Raw genomic sequence first — 26,386 nt, forward strand, 5'->3', positions numbered from 1 at the left:
GCCCTCGCTTTACGCAGAGATTTTCGAAATCAGATGTAGAGAATAATTTTTCAGAGAGTCAGGTGTGCAAAATTTCACCAAGAAGTGTCAAAACTCTACTGAGGAAGCTACAAGCCAAAAATGTGTATATTCTTGGTATACCTTATACTGTAGGTTAATAGGCATTAAAATCGCTTGACAAACGGGGTCTAGAAACGTTCGAATTCAAACACAAAACTGGTTTTTATTTATTTTGTAAATAATTTTATAAGAAAGCAAAAAAGTTAATCAAGTGAAACTGTCACAAATAATCTTAGCTAGAATACTGTATTTTTTAAAAGTTGTTTCCCTTACACGGCCATACATTTCTATTGAAAAAATATTTTTTTTAGTAGTTTACATTTATATTTTTACCGAGTAATTTTTTAATTTTATTTGTATTCTACTCAAGCGAAACGATAGGAAAACCTTCAATTTATCTAAAACATATTTTTCATATTCATAACGTAGGTACACCAATTTGTTATAAAGATTAATCAAAATACTGATTTAGCATTAAGCTTCGTCTTAAGGGATGGGAAATGGGGATGGGGTGGTTTTACAAATTCTCATTTAAACAGTGATCTTCCTCTTGTTTCGAATATATTTTTTTTTATAAAAATCAAATCCACGCCACCCGCCAAGTGACACTATTCCATAAATATATAAAATAAAATAATATCAATTTAACTATTAAAATTATCAGTAAATTATATAATGCACTATCGTATTATATAATATAAGAAATCTATTCTGGTTTCACAGATAAATAAATATGATCCTACCTACTTCTAACTCGCCAATCTATAATGATAACAGTAATTGAGTTAGTATCTATACAATGGAAGTGAATTAATATTATCTTAGCTATTCTATTATGAAAATTGTAATTAATGTAGCTAGTAGTTTTATTATGGATTTATAGAAGTAAATAATGATGACGCCTCTCTTCCAACTCGGCAATCTATCCGCAAATTATTAGAGGGCCCAGTTAATAAAAGGCGGTCTGGGATAAACATTTGATATACAACGGTGTAAATATTGGCCCCCCGTTTATGGCCCGAGCCGCACGAATCAATTTATATTCCAATCTAACTGACCGGTACGGAGACGAAAGGGGAAATTGCTTTGCGGGCTGCTAAATGAACAAAGGCCGATTGATAGGGAATTTTACTGAGTGGTTTGGCCAGACGGGCCGGTTATAGAATGTGCAATTTATCGCCGGTCGCGGTGCAACGTCCCGACCATCCCACACGCTTCGGTGGACAGACGGCGTTTCTCAAACATTTCAAACAAACTGCCAGACACCGAATATTGATATTAATAACATCAAATACTCTAGAATAGAGACAATACCTTCAACTTCTGACATTTCCCATGCATTCAGATGGCAGTCTGCTACACTAGTGCCTCGGGTTGGTTGTCTTTCATACATTTTAATATATTTCATATGAAGCTCTTTCTTCATTTTACGTTGTTAGAATATATTTTATTTTAAATTACAATTTTTATTGTACAAATCTAAAAATTTTATAATAACTATTTTGTAACCAACCTACGACCTCACTGCATTTTGCATATTTGAATATAGTGTTTTACCAATATTGATCAAAATACAAATTAGAAAGCGCAAAACACCGCCGCAGAGTTATATAAATTCAAATGTTTGCCGCCATTATCTGGAAGGAATGTCAACTTACACGAGCGCCTCTAGCGGTAAATATTACCAATATTTTACTGGAGTTAAGGGTATTGTTATTATTCTATGGTATTTTAGAATAGACGCCTATATTTCCCTGCCGCTAAAAGCACCGTTGTAACCTCTTTTGTGTTATTTATGAGATACAGGGAGATATTAAAATATGAGCCTTCGGCGGTCTGCCTTTATCATAAAACATTTTTTTTTCTTATTTTCGAGTATCTTAATTCTGGGGTGTCTTATAAAATGACGTCTTAGAATCAATTACAATTTTACCAATCACTGACACCCGTAAGTTCAAAGACGGTGATACATATTTTATTAGAAAACGCAGAGATCAACGACTGCCAGTCAAAATGTAATTTAAAAAATCTTAATCCTTGAACAAACCAAGACTACCACTGCCTTTTGTCATATTTGTCAAATTACTTTCACCTTCGTAATAAAGTTTTTTGTGCTTATTAATAAAGGTTTTTCATTTAAATAATAACTGTATCACTGCATGTATCTTATTATCTTTGAATATGAAATGTTAATTATCGGTGTCCTTGATGTTTTATCTATCCTTGATGTCATTCTTAAAATTCACCATTTAAAATACCAGTCCTGTGAGGAATGTTGTTATCATCTCAATATTATCAACCCGGATTAATAAGGTACGCACATATTCGTTGTTTATCCTTTTTATCTTGAATCTTATGTCAACTAACCTGATCGATTGCTAATTTTTTAGTAACATGTTTAATGTCAATTTATTATGATGAAGTGCAAATCTTTCGTTGTATTTTTCTTTGCCATCTTTAAACGACGTCGAAACACAGTTGGAAAAGCTACGCCGCTTTTTTTATTCAAGTTCACAAAGCTCAGTCCGCACCGCGCGAAGTACCTAGATAAAACGGCATGATGATAATTACTTACGAGCAGAACGGGAGGGCTTACCGAGTACATTGTCTGACCACATCGTTTTAGAGTAGAGAGCCTTTTTGAATTTACCTTCGCTGAAAAGCGACCTGTTTTTAAACGCCAACGTCAGAACGAGACAGACAGAAGGACCGTGATTTGAAAAAAGCGTGTTCAACAGAGATAGGAACATTCTAAGAGTCAGTCTTTGCAGCAAGCTGTCACATTTCTCCGACGCCCGGAGCGACCGTATCGTCTGCAATGGTTTTAGTAATTTTAGTTCGTGAGTTTTCCTCTGCCAACAGAAACGGATTCGTAGTTGGTTGTCCACGTTTTTCGTAAATACACCGTTTCGTTTACCTCGCGTCAGTGACCACTTTCCACGACACTAAAGTTAATATTTCAGCAAAACTCTATTGTGGTTTATCTGTGCAAACCGAAAAAGACTTTTGATTTGATGTGCATCGTGTTTCTTGTAAAGTGATTTGTGACCCATCTTCAACAGTCACTCCAATTGCAATCTTAAAGGCTCTCCACATCAAAACAAAAGTAATAACACAAGCAATTTCTTTGCTAACAGCTAACACTTTTTGTATTTTCATTTTACAAAACTAATAACATGGTACCTATGTATATGCACCTACCTATTATTTTGAAAGTTTCTAAATGCAGCTGAAACCTGCTTGAAAAGTTTTAACACAGCAATAATGCAAATAGTAATACCCCCTTTGTTACCGTTAAAAATGATTGTTCACTCCGATTACACGGTAATTATTATTGCTCGTCGAATAATTTCATTTGCACATCGTGTGTGCCAGTTATAGTTAGGCATTTTGAAATCGCCATTATTTCAAATGGTCATTTCTCAAAGTATGTGCTGACCTAGTATTCTGGCTTCCTGTACAATATTTTTTTTCATAACAAATACCAATGAGTCCTTACATAATGCCAGCATATATTGTAAACCGGTAAACTGCGATCCTATGCGTAGTTAGTGCATGATAATATACCAAACCTGTTTTTGCCAATATTTATAATACATATTTTGGATTAGCAAATTTGATACTTTATTTATAAGTTACAGTTATTTTACGACCATCTTTCTATCATAATACATTTATAATTTATTTTCCCACAGGCTTTATGTGTTTTGATACCGTCTTTATTACACTAAATATCTTTAATGTTATTTATAAAAACATAAATGTTGAATTGTGCTAACGGTATATGATCATCATAACATCATAGTAACACGTTACTCTCCAGTTAATCGATATTAAAATGTCCCGTTTGTGAGTTTTAATTGATTGACAGATGTTGGCAGAGTATCCCAAGTCCTGAGTAGCAGATGGCAGATTGGTGTCATTCAGAAAACAACTTGTATTAATGATACAATGACTTGTATTAATCTGTCGGCTTCTTCAATGGGAATCAGTGCCTTTACTGCCTTCAAACGCATTATTACTATTTATAGCTAATATACAGATGTTACAACAATAAATAAGATTATAAAATACCTGTAATAAGAATCTTGTGTATGTAGATGTAGCATGTAACAGGAGTAAATCATTTTCAATATTTTACTAGAACAAAATAATCAGTTGATGGTTTACTCTTTTTATTTTATAAATCTGGAGCAGTCACAACACGTCCTTGTCCTCCAGTAATATTTTTTTAAATTCCTGACATTTATTTCGAGATTGTGTTGTTTCTCGGCGTTATTTTTACGAAAATGCGCGGTCTTGGGTTATTTTTCGATGATAATTTTTTGTTTATGTTATTTTTTTCTTGACCTTCTCGGTTGCGGCTTTCATTGGGGATATTAGATCATCGGCGCATTTAGCCGACGGCTATTCCAGGAAGGAATATCAACCTAATAACGGGGCTACATCCCAGAGTAGGATTTTGCCTCCTCCAATCACTTACCAATCGTCTCCAATCATCAAGCCTCCCCATCCTTCTGCTCCAATCTTCTTAAAGCATCAGTCTACCTCTGACGTAGTTTGCTACTGCGTTGTTTCCACTGAGGTAGTTACCAAATTTGCCATGATTTCCATTGTCCTGTCACATGTTTTCTTTCCACATGGCCAGCCCATTGCAGTTTTTGGGACAGTTAGACTTTTCTTCATACTTCACGGTTCATTTTATCTCTATGGGCTTCATTTTGTAGCGAGAGTCCAAAGTACCCATACTACTGCTATGTTAGTTTCTTTGTAAAAGAAGAAAATCAAAAGCAATAAATTAATATTTTAACATTTTGTTAATCCGTCTTCGTGCGTTTAGAGTAGAAGAAATACATTTCAGATCTCTCACCATCGATTGGCATGCTCTGACTTGCAATAACCTGTAATCTTCCTGTTCAAACCTTGCCCATTCACAATAACACCATAGAAAGATATTTGTACATTCGTGCAAGCTTCAATCACGCTAAAAGCGCACGTGTAAGGTGTACAAATGAGGATTGATTGCCTCGGTGGAGGATCTGAGAGTGTGGGGTGTAGCGTGTAGTAGATGTAGACTGTAGTTTATAGAATAGAGTGTTGTGGATACGATGGGTTGGGTTGTTGCCATCTTAGTACGAGTATTTTATATCTCTTCGCTCGTCTGTTGGAAGTTGTAATATAGACGTTCCGGTCCGCGGGCCGCGCGCGCGAGCTCCCTCCAGCCCCGCCGCAGTACACACTTACTAGCTATTCCATCTCTTTCTATTTATCTGTCCTTATCAACCAGATTTTCGTCGCCTTGCATTATTTTTTGGTATGTATTCATATCGCCATTATCTATCTGTTTAAAATAGTTTTATCGTCACTCTAAAGCATACATTTTTGGTTCGCTTATCCATTATCCTGAGAGCAGTTGATTCGTTCGGTATGTATACATTCGCGAGCCTAACTGAGAAAGGAACGAAGCTTGCAGTTGCTTAATTCCCGTAATTCGTGGCTCGACTCGCGTTCGATGTGATTGATGAAATTTTGCTCACTTATCCTTCAAAACAAGAGAAAGGTCAATGTCGGAACTAAGCTGTTGGCGTGAATCAAATACAAGCCGCCCGCCACAGACACTCTTCTTTATATAAATAGATTTAACATGAAATATAATCTTACTGAAATAAAACTTACTATGATTAATTTGTGTCAAAATGTGTTCACTTTATTTTTACGTGCGATGCCACTTCAGAATCTTCTATTTTCTTCAGTAGATCCATGGTTTTGAAGTTACATATATTTCCAAGACTTCCAAGATTGAAAGCTCATGATGTAATCATTAATATTTGGCATGAAAAAACATTTTTCCTGCAAATTTGAGAATCTGGGCATCGTCCTAACATAGCACACAAAATTATAACTCTCAGAAAAAATCTGTTGTTACAAACAATCAGCGTAAAAATGTGTTTATTTTCATTCGTCTCTCTCTTTAGACATAGTCTCTAATAAATAATAACATATTTCACAAGAAAGCTAAAACTAAATCAAAATCCTAGTTGAAATTTTCAATTCATGAAGTCATTATGTTGTGCAGTTTTGTATTCTCAAACGCTGTCATTTCTGTCAAATTTCCCACATTAGCTTGAGACGGATGTTATTATTTCTTTTCTTTCAACATCTGGCATTCAGACCCGGATGGCGAATGAATGCTGTAAGTGTTCGTTTTCATTTGCCATGACTTACATACCAATTTATTTAACACATGAGTGAATGAGCCTTATGGCTCGTGTTCTTTACGTGCTTTGAATATGTCGGCCTATACTGGTCACCTTAATGCTGATGCATATATTTGGTTCCTAAATATTTAATATAATACCTACATATACACGTTGTTAAGAGACGTAACTGACTAATGATTTACTTTAACTAGTGACTCTTGAGGTTATTTGGAGTAAAAAATACACAAGACATTTTGGTCTCCGGTGACAACTAAAAACATAAATAATCAATAGGTATTGGATAGTTAGGGATGGGCGGTAATTCGGCTGAGTGACCTGTGATAGAGGTGAGGCGTATTTATCGTACCCAGTAAAAGTACCGGGTATTTCCATGCGATACTTTGTACTTGTGACCAGTGGCGGCCAGCTAATATGTGCTCCCGAGCGCCGAACAACCAACAAGATTTCCGACATGGCTAATCACAATAGGAAATTCGGTTCGGTTATAATATCTCATACAAAAGGTACCTACTTATTAAGCGCGCTTAACGTGCAGACCGACTTTGACTTGTGCCTATGTTCGTAGCAGTTCGTTTTCGATTGCGATCCAAAATTTAACTGCTTTGTCGCATATTCTGTGGAACAGTCGAAAGCGTGGGTACATACCAGTTCATACTATTCTTTGCAAATAATACCATATCAAGGACGGCGTTCGGGGTTTTTTATTTTTTTTTTTTATTTATTTGTTTGTTCACGCCTTGACGGCTTTTACATGCAAGGTAAATTATACAGGAGCATTATAACAAGTATATAGCATCATAAGAAGTATAACATAGTATTTATGATAATAAGCTGAGCATGAAAGACAAGTTGGCACAACACAGGTAAGTATTAGTATACGATAAGTAAATTGTATATTGTATAGAGGAGTTCAACCAGCAAATACTTATTTGGGCTCAGGCTACAGTACATTCAGCAATTATAATTGTCACAATATTACACAAAACATAATTACAAACAAACTCGAAACATACCTGTTGGCAGTGGTGCAAAACATTTTCTAGCGATTTATAAATTAAGTAATATTCTTGTAATTTAAAATATATATTTATATATATATATATATATATATATATATATATATATTTTTTTTTTTGCTATTATAAATAAACGTAAGTTTTTTATTATTATGACAAAAATAAAAGGTACACAACAATTACATACAAAAAGAAGTAGGTATTATGAAAGTAGTTACAGAGTATTAAGTTTATTATTATTAACAATCAACAGGATTTTTGCTTAATATCTGCATACATATACGCTTTTTAAAGGAGGCGATGTTTTTATTAAAAAATATATCAACAGAGCATGTTTCATTCCCCACACGATGCAATCTCTGAAGACAAGAGTTGATCATAAAATTAGTGCGAGAAGCAACTATATTGAATGGAGCATGAAGTCTAGTGTTGTACTTATTGGGAACTTGATAATTTATCATATTCACTAGTTCGGGGCTGTCCAAATGACCGTTGATAATTTTAAATAATAATAAAGCATCACAGATTTTTCTTCGCTGTGATAATTCAGGTAGTTTAAGCAAGTGCATTAAATAATTATAATTTAAATTTTCTAATGGAATATGTAATTTGTAATTTATATGCCTTAAAAATTTGTGTTGTATTCTTTCAATTTTGTGTGAGTGTACATTGTATAGAGGCGACCAGAGAGAGGAATTATACTCAAGAATGCTTCTGACAAGTGTAATGTACAATGTTTTGAGTGTATCAGTATACATTAGATCTTTGGACGTTCTTAATACAAATCCGAGACATTTAAGTGCTTTATTCGTGATTGCATCGATGTGGGGGACGAATGTCATCTTGTTATCAAAAACGACACCCAGATCTTTTATTAATGTTACTGTAGAAAGATTTACATTGTTAATATGATATTGAAAGAGTATTGGATTTTTATTTCGAGAAAAACTTATAGAATGACATTTATTAATGTTTAAAAATAAATCATTTATGTTACACCAGTTATATAATCGATCCAAGTTTTTTTGCAATACAAGACAGTCCATTAAATTTATTATAATAGTGTAAATTTTCAGGTCATCAGCAAACAATAGGAAATGGATACCTTCAAATATTGTAACAATGTCATTGATAAATAACAAAAAAAGAATCGGACCTAGATGAGAACCTTGAGGCACCCCACTTGAAGCTTCAATTTCATGTGAAATATGGTTAGATAGTTTAACGTACAGTTTTCTAGATGTCAAATAATGTTTTACCACCACATCAGAAGGAACGGTTTATTCAGTAGAAAGTTAAACTAAAACGCGTATGTTTGATATTATTGTCAATATCGTGGTTTCAATTTACCATCTGCTATTTTTCAGCGAATGTTCCGCTTCTTCGATACAAGCATACAGGATAAAACATGTCATTAAGAGATGAGTGATGGTCAGATTACTTATTATCAGTTTAGTCAGTACTCGCCGTTACCGGGCAATGGGCATTGTCGGTTGAATTTAAAACTTTTCTTACTCGGCGAAAGTTTTAAAGTTTAATTGCAGGTTATATCGATCTTGTATATCAATTATTAATAAGGCATATCAATTGCAGGTTATACTAATTTATGATTACTTTTGTGATTGTTCAACGTATAAATTAAGAATGAGTTTGAATGTGAAAAATATTAAAAACAATAGGTCGAGTTTTGAAAACAAAGTGATAATAAAAAATGCCGGTCCACCTAAACCTGAACTGATAATAAAACAAGAGTGCAAATCTGAATCGAAGAAGTTTACTCGATCATTTAACAAAACAATGTATAACAAAGGTTCGTAGCTCTGTGCATGTGATCAATTGAATAGTTTATTTTGTTTTATGTGTTTAATTTACGATATTGATTCAGTTTGGACAATCAGCGGTGTTACTGATGTAACTCACCTTTCTGAAAAAATCAAAAAACATAATTCTTGTCATTTACACTTACAAAAAGTTTTGAGCTTAAAGGTTTTAGGAAAAGTTGACATCAGAATGCAATTGGATTCAGGCTACCGTGCCTAAGTTAAACACCATAATGAGCTTTTTTGTTGTTTGTTTTTGGGGTGTTATGCCGTGTTGCGCTAACTCCTTCTTTAGCCGACGTTTCGGATAGCGTTGCAGTGTCCATCATCAGGTGATGGTGATGATGGACACTGCAACGCTGTCCGAAACGTCGGCTAAAGAAGGAGTTAGCGCAACACGGCATAACACCCCAAAAACAAACAACAAAAATGCTTTTGGCCGTGAGAATCTAAAAACTTACCATAATGAGCTATTTAATAAAAATCGATAAAGGTCAAATTTCCCAGAACATGATTACAATGTGACGCTTAAAACGTATGACTTCCTAAATAAAGTTCAGTAAAAGATGAACTCTGTGCAATTTACGCTCGCGACAAAAGCTAACGGCGCTTTATCAATTTTACAACTTTTTTATAGTACTTGTTTATTAGAAGACTTTCGCGAGACTGTGAAATTACTAAAAATTTTATGCGCCATTCATGACGTTTGGAATGACCTCAGATGAAAGCTAAAGATGTTTCTCAACGTTAAAAAGAATAAAATCTTTTTTAAACACGTTGATCCAGGACAGACTGAACGCACTATCAGTGTTAAGCATTGATAGAGGTCTTCGCTAAACAAAAGGAGCAGAGAATAGAACTTCTTTATAAATAGGTATCTACCTTTATTTAATTTATTTTATGACTTAATGTTGTAATCCAGTGAACCCCCACATATTTTGACCACCGGCCGCCACTGCTTGTGACAGATCTCCAAAATAGAGTGTTTTTAATGGGTATTTTTAGTAGGTATTTTTGATAGGTATTTTTGATGGGTATTTTTGATGGGTGTTTTCGATGGGTATTTGTGACTGGTATTTCTTGATATTTTGATGTGACCGGTATCTGTGAAGAATCACATATCAGTTTTTTGTTGCGGGAAAACTTTTTTGAAGCGAAGTTCTGTAACAAACCCCCCCCCCCATGGATTTCAAAAATGTAGTATTTTGTCACCGGTATTTTTACCAGGTATTTCTTTGTACCTGTACTCATTGTACCCAGTAACGAAAAGTACTCATAGGACCCACCTCTAACCTGTGACGAAACGAAGATTTTTTGTTTGCTTTGAAAAAACATGTTTCCAGTGACCAAAATTTAATTTACATTTTTTATTTCAAATAAGTAGGGTACATCTCTTAAAATCCTGGGCATTATATTAATATTTTGACGGAATTTTACGGTTATTTTTAGAACCAAATTGAATACCATCGAATATTCATTTAAGGTCGTCTATAGATATATTACGTCATGCATCCCTTTAAAAATTACGTCACTGTAACAATGGTGCTGTGACAGTACCATAGTCCCGACGCGTATTCTAGTATTTTTTTCTGATCCCAATAGTCCGAAGACGGTGGGACAATGGCACCCCTAATCGGGGTATGTTATACGTTTATATTATGAACGTTGGTCTTTCACCAGGGCGATAGTGGCTGCATATACCACTCTGGATGACGTATTTTACTGACGGCGTATACATTAAAACAATATTATGATTCTATTAATCTGTAAACTTAGATTCGTACATATTAAATAGCTCTATTACCTAACTATAAATGATGACCAAAGCAATAGTGACTTAATAAACGGACTCGTTTGACCACAAAACGTTCGGGCCACAAATCGTAGACTGAAAATAAAAAGCCTTCTTCCATTTAATGAATTTCTCGTGTTGGAATGGCCTCACGTCATCAGTAGGACGAAGCCTTAAAAGGCGTACCTTAATGCGTTCTAATTTTTTTTTAGACTTCATCCCACCGTATAATATTATAATCTCTATAATGATAATCCCATATTCGTGAGAAACCTCGCAGTTTCCGAAATAAGCTTTTTTAAATCGGGCTATTCATTGAATTGTACATAATGAATATTCATTAATGATTTTAAAACCATCACGATGGAAGTGGGTTTTGGGTGTATCCGTGTGCCCAAATTATACTAAATTTTTCTTAAAATTGATCTAACATTTTCAAAGATTCTTGTATTTTACTATTTTTTTAACGTGAATACCACACAAAAAAAAGCAATTGCTCTCAACCATCTTGAGCCAGTGAGATTGTGGCATCCCAAATGGGATATTTTCACAGTATTTTTCTTGAAAAAAATTACGAATATGAAGTATGATTGTTTATTTATTTTATATTTATGTTTACGAATAAAATTTCTAAAACGATTAAAACTGTGTCATTTTAGATTTGCCGCCAAACCGACATCTTCGTTTTTATTCGTAATTTCGGTGGCGTTGACGTCACGGCGGGCGACGTTGGTGACAGCCGTCTTACCAGACATTGACGTTTTCCAAGTCATAATGACGTTGTAGCCAATTGGAACCATTCGAAATCGTTTTTCAAATGAATGAAAATACAAAATTACATATGTTTAGTACGATAATCACAATCAGAAAAATCAATTTTAACTCCTCCAAACATTTTTAACGGTATTGATAGATTGTGAAAATAGACCTTTGGAGTATGTTTTGAGTCTGAATTTAGTGGGGAGGGGATGAAAATAGGTAAGAGGAAGGTGGGGAAGTACCTGGCTATTCAGATCAGGTCACCGCTATTTCAATCAACGTTCCGACTGAAAGTATCTGCTCTGGAATTATAATTTACTTATACTGGGTTTATATCTACTCTAGGTATATACGTTGATTTTCATACATCTGAATAAAGTTCAAAATATAAATGTGCAGGAAATATGTTACCTTTTAAGAAATAGAACACGACGGGATTTGAACTCGCGAGTTCTAAATTCGTAATAGTAACGGCGGCAGTGTAAATTAGCGACTACTGTATCCTTTGAAATCAGAATAGACCGCATTTCTAGGAATTGCACTCTGTTCAAATGTGACTTGGAGTACCTACCGGTCTAAAGAAAATTAAAAAGAAATAATTGTTATTGACGTTGTTTTGGAAAAATTATTAATTCGAAATAAAACAAAATGTTACGTTTAATATATGGTTTATGATTAGTAAGTATGTACTTAAGTACCTATTTAAATATCTAATGATTTCAGAGGAAATTTTGGTTTTGATTTATTAAATAAGAGAAAATTAGAAACATGCTTTTTTGGCGGGAAGTCTACTTTTCACAGAACTACTGGTTCATTTCTATTCCAAATTTAAGTGTGACGATTTTGTTTTTGAAAAACATATATTCTTGAAGGAAGGTTATGTTATTTACGGTTTCATACAAGCTAATAAAGTTATTGTGGGAATCAAACAATTTTACCAAGAAACTCTTGATTTTTGGCAAGCGACCAGTGAAGCGATTTCAACAAAATTATATATTATTGATGATCAAAAATATCAAGACGTAACAGCCTGAAACGTCGCGTTGATGGTATAAAAAAAGTTTATTTCTGTCGATGGAATTTCATTGGTAAATGATTTGCATTATATTATGTCTACTGCAAACGAACATTACGATAACATAAATTCCAGGAAGACTTCCACGAACGAACGAGCTCATATCGTATCTAAATATTATCATAATCAGGGCTGGCCTAACGCTGGTGTAATTGGAGCAGTCCGCTCCGGGCGCCGAATTGTAAAGGCGCCAAGACCTTGAGATTATTTTTCACAAAAACGGCGCTACATAAAAATACAAATCATCCGAATATTATTGAATACAGTGATCGGGCGTCAGTCGTTTGGATCAAGGCGAAACCTGGGCATAATAACAATACATTGTTTCCAGCATGTTATAATAATATGTTCTATGCAAATATGCAAAAACGTCGCCATGTTGAAAGAATGAAGAAGCGTAGCGATGTTCTGTTTTAATCGAGAATTTTTCATTTATTTTTTTGAAAATTTGTTTGTTACGTTTCGGTTCCGGTTGAATATGGTGGTCATTTTAATGGTTCAATAATGTTAAGTTTTCAAATGTGATCGATCGTCGAATCGTCGTCTTTATTAATTTACTAAGTAGGTATTTAGTACCTACTTTCAAATCTTATGATTTAAGGGAAAATTACAAACATACTTCTTTGGACGCATAACTTTCGTGCAAACGCTTTCATTCCTTGGTATTATTTGGCTCTTTCATCGGATGATGCTAGAACATTAGATCCCGTTCTCGAGAGGGTGAAGACACAACGTTGAAGCGCTTTAATAATGCGGTAACTCAAATAATATTATTTTCCCATTTTTTAATGCACTCGTAATATGCTGAAGGTAGCCAAACTATACCTAGTTCATTGTTCATACAGACAAATCGAAATAAATAAATAGAAAATAAATTCGATATTTAATTGGTTTGGAATTCTGCATATAAAAATTAATACCAAATTCTGCGCTTATCTACGTTGAATTTTCTAGAACATTAAAACATTAATTTTAGTACATATCAACATGACAAAATTATCAACTGATAAATTGACATTTGTGTTGTTGACGATAATATGAAATTCCCACTAATCGTAAATATTAAGCGGATAAAACATAATTTTTGTGCGTGGGAAATGTAGGTTTTTTATCACTGTGATAAAACAATGATTATCAAAACTAATGGCACAGGGTTTATATTTACTGATTGCTCGTAAATGTATTAGATTGAGTTTTCATTAACTTGTGTTGTGATAATATTATATCGGATCCACAAAAAACAAATCAATTACAAAATAGTATCTAACTGGTATGTGAGATTTTCGATAAAAGGGGGGCAGAAAGGTAGGTAGGGGGTGGTCTCCTTAGCGTCACATTATGTAATCTATTTTTAACTGTGGAACTTATCCCCCTTGTAAAAAAAGTTAAGGACCGCTTATTTCGAAGAATTCGAGTATTTTATCAAATTATAAGTTTATTTTCAAGTGCTGTGAAGGTTCTATTCAAGTTCTGCCATTATTACAGTTTTTTCAAACAACTGGCCAATCAGGTCAATAATGATACAATAACAGAACTTGAACAGATCCTCCACAGAACTTGAAAATCAGCTTTGATATTTGACGAATTGTTCAAATTCTGTGACAAAACCAGTCCTTAGGATGGGTTGTTTCAGAGAATTTGAACAAATCTTCAAATTTCCAAGTTATGTGAAAGTTCTGTTATTATTTCAGTACTGTCAAGTAACTGACCTATACTGATATAATAACAGAACTTGAATAGGACATTCACAGAACTCGCAAATGAACGTTGATTAGAGTACGTATTATAGGTTTTGTATTTGGAAAAAGTTTAAATTTAAGTTCGTTTGTCACAATTTGAACACACTAGAGTCAAAGTTCTTGCGGCTCTGCAACTAAATTCGTCAATGTGTGGGTTTAAACAGAGCATTTTTTATGAATTGATATAACCTATTACATCATACCTGTTTTTATGCATAATTTATGAATCTTAACACAAAATAGGCAATAAGGAAAACCCCAATGTATCATAATTTATCTTAGTTTTTTTTCACTGGAAGCCAAAAATAAAAAGGTTTTTCTTCTTCAGGTGGGTAGGAAGGTAAGAACAAAGACATGATAATAGACGGTAGTTCCTCCATACACGTCGTCTGAACCATAAAGCAACCTATTATTGTATATCGTATATCAAAAGAAGCCGACGCCTCGCTTAATTATTACGTATCAGTTTCCTTTCAAATTGTCTTCAAAGAAGCCATTATACACAAAGCTGAGTTTTTGTGGAGTAATATTATTCAATAAAAATATGTTTTAAAAAATCAGAACCCAGAGGTTAAAATTTTACAAACCAGTTTAAATTGTATTTCAAAGGGAATTGACACTTATTTTTAAAATTCACCTGCGCTTAAAATGTAATTATTATTACCGTTCAGTATATTATCTATACAGGGTGTATCGGCACGTACCCGACAAACTTTAACCAGCTATTCCTTGGCATATTTGGAGTAAAAAATCTTATGTGCACTTTGCTGTCCGGTAAAGTTTTTTTTTAATAAAAAATTTATTATTCATATTTTCACCACATGTCACCACTGTTTTATCCTTTGTCAAAGTTTGAAAACCCATCTGGCAATATTTTATTCGAATTCCGTTGAATAATGTACTTGTGTACCTATATTGGCGCGCTTTTACAATCACAACGAAATGGCACGGCACCATTCGTCTCATTTTTAACTATTATTATTTAGTGTGTGCGAAAGAGCGAAGACGCTTTTCGACATACTTGCTTATAACAGATGTTGAACAATGAATGAATGAAGCAATGCCAATGACAGTGATGGAGTGTGGAAATTTTTAATTTTTTTGTTTTGAATTGAAAAAAAAATGCTACCGGACAGCAAAGTGTCCATAACATTTTTTACTCCAAATGTGCTAAGGAATAGCTGGTTAAAGTTTGTCGGGTTAGTGCCGATACACCCTGTATATCTACTACTGCTCTCAACCGTTTTGAGCTAGTGGGACTATGGCATCTCCATATTGGGTGTGTTGTGAGGCAAAAGGGAGGCTATGTAAATGTGGTCGCCAGTCACAGCTGAAGTCCTTTTTAAAAAACCGCACAAGAGTCCCAACAGCTCCCAACCGTGTGGAGCCAGTGAGACAATGTCGTCCCTGATTTAGGTATGTTGTGAGGCTGAAGGTAGTGGGGAGGGGAAGGAGATGGAAAGAGGAAGTTCGGGAAGTACTTGACTAATCAGCTATCATTTCAAGGAACGCTTCAATTCAGAATGGTAATCCTTCATAAGGGTAATACTGAGAGTACATAGTTCTCCGGGAAACACGTTTCAAGCTTCAAATGAGAAAAATCTTGTCAAAAATAATGTTTTTATTTTTATTTTTAAATTAATAAAATCCCGTTTCTGCTTAAGGATTTGTTCATGATTTTATAATTACAATTAACTATGATTCAACTATACCTACATGAACTCGTCTTGTAATAACACCACACGGAGTAAAATTACTATTCCTAATAAAATTATTTGTTATCCGGTTATAAACGGGATTGTAGGCCAATTATTGACTAAAAAGATTATTGTATTATCACGACGTCGGAACAAGTGTTCATAAAAATCATTATATTTTTACATCAATGCAAATGCAAATTCATGAACACGTGTTTCGATATAATATGAAGAATTTACTAAAAGTTTATAAGGAAACGGTCTGCAACACCGTCTTTAACCGGATTACGAGTAACAAGATTTTTAATAATCCAGCAATACTCATTTTTCTACGTGTACCATCAAAGATTTTTTTGTGTTTTTTTTTTTATTTCTACATTATATTCAAGGGTTTTCATTAGATTATCATATGACCAAATACCAAGTTTCTTGTGGTAGGTATTGTGTTCATTCATGTCACAAAATACCTTTTTAAATGTGAACCTTCTGGATAGTACAGGGTTTTCCAATAAGAAGTGTTATTTTGATATTCAATCCCAAAAGATCAATGGTTTCGTTGCTTGTGTGGCACGTAGCGCCGTCTTGTTGAAAGTAAACGTTGTCCAGATCAATACCATCCAATTCCGACCATAAAAAATCATTAATCATCTCTCAATAGCGCAATCCATTCACCGTAACTGTTGCTCCATCCTCATTTTAGAAAAAGTAAGGTCCAATGACTCCGCCGGACCATAAACTGCACCAAAAAGTCACGCGTTGAAGATAGAGAGGCTTTTCAACAATAACTCTTGGGTTTTCCGAGCCCCAGATGCGACAATTTTGCTTGTTGACGAAGCCACCGAGGTGGAAATGGGCCTCATAACTCAAGATGATTTGCATTTGATTCACTCAAGTTAATTTTAATAATTTCAATGCGTTGTTGAAGCGTGTATCGTTCCATTTTTATTAATGGCGTAGTTTCTACTTGTCAAATGTTAAAAAATGACAGCTTCAAAAGTAACATCTACCGAAATAGCGGGCTATTCAAAATAACACCTCTTATTGGAAAACCCTGTACAAACATATTATCACATTTTCACATAATGTATTACATCAATTAAATAAATAACCGGGAATGATATACAACTACGCAGTATAAACCTAATTGCTTAAATTTTGCATTCATTTCGTCGGCTTCCTCACAAAACAATATTATTTAATGATTATTGCATATTATGCCTACAATTTTACCAAGGTTTTTAATAATTAATGATTACGATCAAGGTGGACTCGAAGGTAGTTAAAGTTAATGATTATAAAACATAGGTTATGTGGGATGTAGTCAAATGCAAATATCCATGTTTTATGTCATAAATCATTAGAATTACTGACGAATACCATTTTATAAAAAGATAATCAAAGAAGGTAATATTAATACATCTCAACGAAACATGAAACAGAAAATAAAATGGTATCGTTCGCAAACTGGGAATCAAACCAAAACCTCCTAGATCACAAGGCCGGGACACTCATTCAAATCAGCCTCCTAACTTGTATGGTATTTTTCAAAAAAATTAGTTTTAATTTTATTTTTAAATTTATTCTTATTTATTAAATTATCTTAAAAGTTTTAGATAATTTCAAAAAATAAATTAAAATACATTTTTTGGAGGTTCCCATACAAGTAAGGAGGCTGATTTGATTCAGAGTCCCGGCCTTGTGATCTAGGAGGTTTTGATAAAACCCAGGCACGAGCTCTGTCTCACTGGGACAATCCTTTTTTTATGTGACTCGTTTCGTTTAAATTTATTAATATGTACATGTTATCATTATTTATTAACAGGTATATGTTACATTGATATGTATACCCTTCAAAAGTTATTCATATCATTGATTTAACCAAAAACATTTTCGTTGGCCATTTGTAACTTAATCCACTATTAGACGTGTTATTAATTTAATGTTGTGAAATAACGTTCTTGGACATTGAAATCCTCAATAATTAGGGTATGTTGTGATGCTAGATGGGGGGATAGGGAAGAGGAAGTTTGAGAGCTCTGTTGTGATCTCTAATAATTATTATTTGGTCATTTGCAAGGGCGTTTTGCGTGAGCTTAATAACTCAGCTTCCCAATATTCCTCTCACCTATTTCCTTCCCCCCAGCCTCACAACATGCCCCAATCAGGGATTTCATAGATCTACTGACTCCGGGAAGTTGAAATTACTCTTTATTCCATTTTTAAAATTTCACCTTTCAAAACACTAAATAAGTAAGTAGGTACCTCTACCTACTCCATTTATTTATTAAAAATTAAAATAAGCATTTCCTTCCGGTACTTACTTGCGGCTAAATGCCGTTGGGTTACCTGTGATTGATGACCATTTGCAAAATTTAAAATACATTTTTTTTAAAACGGGAACGAGGACATTCCGTTTTATACTCAAATACCTACGATAATAATATTTGGTTCGTAGCTTTTTCCGTGCCAACATTTTTTGCCATGTTCTTTTAACCTGCTTAGTCACGAACATTGTAAACAAACGCACTTCGTTCTTGAAAAACAATTAAGCTAACGGACTTCTACAAATACACACACATTGTTTTCAAACATGGCCATTTAAACACAAGAAACGTCGTTAGTTTCCGTGTAAATTATTATTAGTAACTTCTCCGGATAACTGTAACTAAATATGGACGTGAGAAGTAGCCTGTTCCATGTAGTTAACGCGACGTCCCTTGTAGAAGAAAACTTCTACTTGTTTACATACTACCTATAACTACAACCTGCAACATTGATGCACAACCTTTTTAGCCGGAGTGCCAATTTATCAATTTTAATGTACCTTCAGGTTGACGTGGTTAGCTTTGCAGTGCAAATGTGAATACCGTAAACACGTACAAACTGACAGCAACCAGTAGGTTAACATGTTAATAACAAAATTAAAATTACAAGATGTCATAGAATATATCTGACGTATACCTGGCGTTGCTCGGGGTCTTATAAATGGTTTGGGGCAAAGTTTTGAGGTTATGAGACCTTTTTAAGATATAAAATTCCTTTGTACATTATTTTGATGTATTTCATAGGTTTTGGCCAGCGTTAGCATTATAAGGGCGAACATTTTTACGACTTGATTACAAAACATGGACTTTTCTGTAATTTCTATTTATTTATTTATACTGGGTTTTTACAGCCGATCTCACTTACGTGAGAACAATCCAGTTATAAAAACTCAGTTAATATCCAAATAGGTACAACAATTACCAAAATCTACTCAGCCATAGGACACATTTATTTATTTATTTATAGAATACATGATAATACAATAATACATTTTCTTACATGTGATACATTAAATCACCACACTAGGCGACTGCCTGTCTCGTGGCGACCAATGGTATATAGTTAGTATGTGAGGTCTAGTGTTAACATATGAATTAAATATTTATACATGTTTAAAGTATGAAAGATTATATTAGAATGAATTATAATGGAAATAGAAAATATAAAAATGTTAAATGTTATTTAATTAATGTTATTAACATTAATTTTCATATACCTAAATAAAGTTTAAAATATAAAACAAATAAAAAAATAATTGTAAATTAAAAATATGTATGAAACATAAATATTACAGAAAAGTAAGAGACGCAAGTAATACATAATAATATAATCAGAGCAACATATTTTTTAACAATAGCAATAGAATTTTTTTCTGAATCCATATAAATTATCGACGAAAATATCTACTTGAGAACACTAAGGACGGGTTGTTTCGGAGAATTTGAACAATTCATCAAATTTCAGCGTTCATTTTCGGGTTCTGTGAAAGACTTATTCAAGTTCTGTTTTTATATCGTTGTAGGCTAGTTGCTTGACAAAACTGAAATAAAAACAGAACTTGAAAAAATCTTTCACAGAACTTGAAAATGAACGTTGAAATTTGATGAATTGTTCAGATTCTCCGAAACAACCCGTCCTAAATCTTATTATTCAGTCGACACATTTGGGTCAGATATTAATTTTGAAAATATTCAAGTGAAAATTGCTATGGTGTCTTAAACAATGGGAATTAGGGATATTATTTCAATATTGCTAAGACATAATGAGGTATCAAGATGGCCGTGGATAATTTTATGCAAACATATTAGGTCAGTAAATCGCCTTCTTATTTTAAGTGTATTAATCTTAAAGTATTCACGACGTGCGTCGTATGATCTAAGATGGTCATGTAGTCCACATTTGAAAGATAATACTTTAAGCTTTTTTTTACAATATGTACGTATTATATTTATATAAACCTTGGGAAAGAAATTCTCTAAATGATAGTGAAAACGATATAAAAAAGGGAATGTATTAACGCGACGTCTGAACACGTGTTCATAAAAAAATATTATATTTTCGTATTTCGTCATTATATATTAACAGGGCAAACGCAGGTGCATTAACACGTGTTCCTATATATTCGGAAAGTACTATAATTTTATTAAGCCGTTTGCTGTCCCATTTTTAACAGCGTTTTTGTTAATCGTCAGTACTCATTTTCTCCGTGTAGAACGTACTTAAAAAGCGTCTTTAAAAGGTCAAACAAATAAAAAATGCTGTGGATTTTTATCAATCTGAAATTTTAAAGAAAATGTTAAAAATTGCTTGTACTTTTGGGGAGGTTAATTGAAACAATTACAGACAGACATGTTTGTCGCGATACTCTTTCGTATTTTGTAACACCCACAGAACGGAAACTTCACCCGAAAATCCGAAGGATTGTCATTAAATGTGATGGCATCCGTGGTTGAGGGATAAGGTTCTTGACTAACAAGCTGGTGGTCGCGGGTCCAAATCCCGCCGTGCGCAAGTAAATTTTATTTGATTAATTTGTGTTACTACACAATTATCTAATTTAAAATATTACTTAGCATTTCCTTCCCCTCACCATTCCGTTCAGCCTCATATTCCACTGGCACCAGACGGTTGGGAGCAGTTGGGACTCTTATGAGGTTTTCAGATAAACAAAAAAATAGGAAATACCGAAACACATTACCGTTACTTTTATGTTTTGATAAAAAGACATTTGGTCGTGTACTACCCCTAAAATAAAGGAAATACCGAAACTCATTACCGTTACTTTTATGTTTTGATAAAAAGACATTTGGTCGTGTACTACCCCTATAAAATGGAACCCATTAAAAATATCGATAATAATTTAGTGCTCATAATTTTTTTCTAGACCCAAGGTCAAACCAATAAATTAGCGTTATTGATTTAAATTTGTTTTATTGTGCCGTGTTTCGCACGAGAAGGCCCGCGGGCCGCACGAAATGGGCTCGTGTACCGCACTCGGCCCGCAAGTTACCAGTTGTGCATCACTGACTACAACCAACTCTTGCTATCTCCGAGTCCATAATATTATTATTGTATCTCACAGTTCACAGGTTCGCAGCTCCACAGCGTCTGGCCTGGTCTGACGACCCTGAGGTCAAGTACCTTACCCGAGATCAAAATCTGAATCTCCTCACACACACAAGTTTCAGCACTTATACACATGTACACACATACAGGGTTTTCCAATAAGAGGTGTTATTTTGAATAGCCCGCTATTTCGGTAGATGTTACTTTTCTGTCATTTTTCGACATTTGACAAGTAGAAACTACGCCATTAATAAAAAAATGGAACGATACACGCGTCAACAAATGCATTGAAATTATTAAAATTCACCTGAGTGAATCAAATGCAAATCATCTTGAGTGATGAGGCCCATTTCCACCTCGGTGGCTTCGTCAACAAGCAAAATTGTCGCATCTGGGGCTCTGAAAACCCAAGAGTTATTGTTGAAAAGCCTCTCTATCCTCAACGTGTTACTGTTTGGTGCGGTTTATGGTCCGGTAGAGTCATTGGATCTTACTTTTTCGAAAATGAGGCTGGAGCAACAGTTACGGTGAATGGATTGCGCTATCGAGAGATGATTAATGATTTTTATGGCCGGAATTGGATGGTATTGATCTGAACAACGTTTACTTTCAACAAGACGGCGCTACGTGCCACACAAGCAACGAAACCATTGATCTTTTACGATTGAATATCAAAATAACACCTCTTATTGGAAAACCTGTATATACACTACTATATAGTGAACACCGTATGCTGAGTGAACACGCAAAACTTCGTCGTAGATTACACACAGAAAAATGAATCACGTGTAGTATGGTAATTATTTTAAAAGCCTTCATTGTAGTGACTGCTGAATATCCTAGCAATATCAAACCCGCAAAACGCCAGTGCCAGTCGAATTTTTGATGTGAAAATAAACAGTACTATTCCAATTCATTATGCAGTAGCCTATTTCAGCATATCGCTCGTCATACACTACCAATGGGAATGTATGGCGAGCGATATGTTGAAATAGGCCAAGCCACGAAAATATAGCGCGCTTCAGCCGTGACTTTTAAATGGCTCAATCACATTAGGTAGGTACCTTCTTGATACGGATAATGAAATTAGTTTGAAACATACAAACAAATTTGAATGTACGCATCAATAATATCTCACGGAGCGGAAAAAATGGCAACTATTGTGGTGTAGGTAATTTGTTAAAATGTTAATTACCCGTTCAATTACAATGGGAAAAGTTATGTATATAATATACCCACACAGGTGCCGTGAGTTCAAAACCTCGAGTGGCTAATTACGACACAAGTAAACATGTTGTGGTAGTAGGAGATTTTCATATTAGTCATTACACCCTTAAGGTGATTTTGCACAAAAACGGCGCTATACAAATCATCCACGTAATATTATTATTTTTTAAATGTCACAAGTACAATCAAAGGCACCAGTGTTAAAAAGAAATTAGTTTGGTAGACGTGAATTCTTTCTTGCCTTGGAAAATATAAATTTTTAAAGAAAATAACTCTTTTTCAGTAGTCGCTTTTCAACGTGGTAGTTTTAGGCTAACTATTATTTATGTATGTACATACATACATATGTATAGATATTTTTGTTCAGACCATATATACATGGGCTGGACAAAGTTATCTATCTATTTGACAAATTATATTGACTTGTATATTCTGTAAAGTTACCTACCTGAAATGATTTTAAAATTAAAACACCGTAAGCCTTAAGACTTAGTTCCACTTAATTATTTGGCGTCGGACTAATTTTACTACGTCCCAGAAATAAGGTTATGAAAGCTTGTTTACCATCATATTTAACAGAATCACAAATAGAAACATTTAATCCTTAGATGTTAGAAATGAGAAGACCTCTAGAGTTAATTTATGCAATTATAATACTTATCGATGTATTTTCTAATCGTAATCTTGGATAATCGCTAGAAAATTATTAAAAAAAACCTTCGTTCTAACCTAAATCTTCCGGCGGCGTATAAGGGAAAACCGGTAGAGATGTTCTGCGTTCATTCAAGACACGCTGCACGCTACTCTTTGCAAATCCACGGACAACTTATGAAAAAAAGGTGCTTAAAGACGTAGAGCTCAAGTACCTACTTACTAGCATGGAATGTGTCGCAAGTCAGCGTGAGAGTGTGGTTTGTCCATTAGTTCGGTGTTTTTTTTTCTTGTCACGCTTTATGATGTCGTCACGTGAGGCAACACTGAAAGATTCTGCTCACAATTAGTCATAAACCATATACCTCACATCCGCATTTGTACATGGTAGGTACTTGCCGGCAACTGACAACACTGCGTACATTAAACTTTAATTTGATTGCAAGGATGTAGTTCTTGGCTGAATTTCCCTCGCAATATTTTAATAAATTCTGTTTCAAATGTTTGCTACATGAATAAAGCCGAAGCAGTGAGGTGTGAAGGAAGGCCGTGGTCATTAAGTTATTAATTAATTCATAAAATACCCGAATGCTCAAACAACATGGTATTTATTGTTCAGTAAACCTTCACAATTTAAAACATTTACGAGTACCTACCCAAAATTATGGCGCAACAAAATTACTTATGGTATTTTTTTATTCTTAGAAAATTAATGTAATATTATAATACGCCAACGCAAAGAGTAAAGATTAATATTCTTCATTAAGCCTTCAAAATCAGACGTTTGGTGCAATGTAATTATAAATTTGTGATATTTTTGAATTGTAAATAATTTTTTAGTTCGCCAACACTTAAAAAACATTATAATATATTAGTATTATGCCTTATATATGCATATACAACTTGTAGGTAGGTACTCAAAAGTATAATAATTTACTGTTGTTTTTTTTTATTCATATATAATTTTTTAATATTTGCAATTGCTTGAAAAATACAGATTAGTATCAAAATATAAAACTGAAATCAAAGTATTTTGCAATAAAATTATAATTTCTTTAATTGTACGCTATTTTAATATGGATATTCTTCAATAATCCTTCAAAATATTAAACCCAACCTCATGAGTATTCTGCAAAATATTTAGTGGTAGTGTTTTTTTCCTCTCTTAGATAACCTTCGTAATGTAGTTCAACATGGATAAAAATGCCTACTCCACATAACATAAAACAATTCTTAAGTTCCGCTTTGTGAATCTTAACTTTCTCTCCAAAGTGTACTTACATAAAGTAAATCGCAATACTTTGTATACGTAGGTGCAATTATCTTCGAATATGGTATCTCCTTTGATTTAATATGACATCCCTACCAACTTTGCAATAGTTTGAATACGGAGGTACAATTATTTTCGAATTATCTCCTTTGGTTTTGTGCCATCCCTATTGACTCATTAGCGTTTCTATTCCAGGATAATTCGTGTGAGTGACCTGTCGCTCATAATGAACAAAACCGAGTTTCTTTGTTCGGTGTCTTCCAAACTGGAGTCGGTGTCCATCAAGCTATCTGAAAATGATGTACATTTTACTTTTATTAGTTCGTACTCATTCTTGTTTAACGTTTGTGAACGTATTATTAAATTATTCTTGAGTCTTGATTCTTGATTCTAAGGAATCTAAAGCCCACTTCATTATTCTGGAAACTAGTAACTTTGTCATACATTTTTAGATGAAACATTTAATTCTAAGCTTTTGTGTACACCATTTTAATTTATAACGTTAAGCCAACTGTTTTCGACACAACAGTGCTTTCCTGAAAGAAGATATAAGAATTGCTTCTTCAAATTTTGCAAATTCACTTTGTGGCACCATTTTATTAATGAAATAAATTAAAACACTTTGTTTTTAACCAGGTTAATCTTTATTTTTTTTTAAATCGACATGTTTCGAGAGCGTTTAATATCAGACCTTTAATATCCGTTGTGCCGAAATCGGTTGGCGTTTTGTTAGAAATAAAGTAGCATACACAAAGTTGTAATTTTTCATTAAAACATAGTTAATATTTGCAAAAAATTGAGAGTGTTGTTGATACCATAATTACCATAATTAGTTGATATCAACAACACTCTCAATTTTTTGCAAATATTAACTATGTTTTAATGAAAAATTACAACTTTGTGTATGCTACTTTATTTCTAACAAAACGCCAACCGATTTCAGCACAACTGATATTAAAGGTCTGATATTAAACGCTCTCGAAACATGTCGATTTAAAAAAAATAAAGATTAACCTGGTTAAAAACAAAGTGTTTTAATTTATTTCATTAATAAAATGGTGCCACAAAGTGAATTTGCAAAATTTGAAGAAGCAATTCTTATATCTTCTTTCAGGAAAGCACTGTTGTGTCATAATGTACCATAATTTGGTCTAACCACTGAGAGCTTATTTGTAACTCCTCATTCTGCTACATGCACGTCGTTTATAAAAAAGGGGTAAAAGTTACAACGGATCTCTCAGCAGTGTAACTTTTAGGTACAGCATCGCTGCATAAAAATACACCACAAAAAAGCATAACATCCAACAACAATTATGAAATCATGAATTTAATATTTTGTCGGCTCCTACGTCTAGGCAAAAAACTTTACATATGTTTTTGAAGATTCTGAGAATGAGGTAAGTAACTGATTTAACATTATGGTATTATCGTAAGCCAATATAAACCTATCCTCTAGTTATTATTTTTTTTTAAGCTTGTTTTTGAAGCATCACACTTTTAATACTATTTTTCCGTTGACTTTATTTCTTTAATCTGAATAAACTTTAATAAGAAAAACAAGCAAAACTTTTATTTTTAATACGATTTTAATGTGATCTTAGAAGTTACATTTAGTTGTAAAATGTCAATTGCCGTTGACAAACTTACAAAAAACGTACAAACAGATTA

At 33.7% G+C, this 26,386-nt stretch overlaps 1 protein-coding gene across 2 annotated transcripts in view; it reads left to right on the top strand.

Moving 5' to 3' along the window:
- Window positions 1-26,386, top strand: part of LOC149421043 (protein phosphatase 1 regulatory subunit 14B) — a 67,049-nt gene that overhangs the window by 11,979 nt on the left and 28,684 nt on the right. The window contains exon 1 of one of the 2 annotated variants that reach the window (XM_089635760.1): window positions 2,875-3,166. The exons of the other annotated variant lie outside the window; for it this stretch is intronic. The gene's annotated coding sequence lies outside the window, so the exon portion shown is untranslated. Of the gene's footprint in view, window positions 1-2,874; window positions 3,167-26,386 lie in introns of those variants that run through there. 2 annotated transcript variants of the gene reach the window in all.

The sequence above is a fragment of the Hesperophylax consimilis genome, chromosome 9 (assembly GCF_061612785.1).
Source record: "Hesperophylax consimilis isolate HC1 chromosome 9, BYU_Hcon_1.0, whole genome shotgun sequence".
NCBI classification, from domain to species: Eukaryota; Metazoa; Arthropoda; class Insecta; order Trichoptera; family Limnephilidae; genus Hesperophylax; species Hesperophylax consimilis.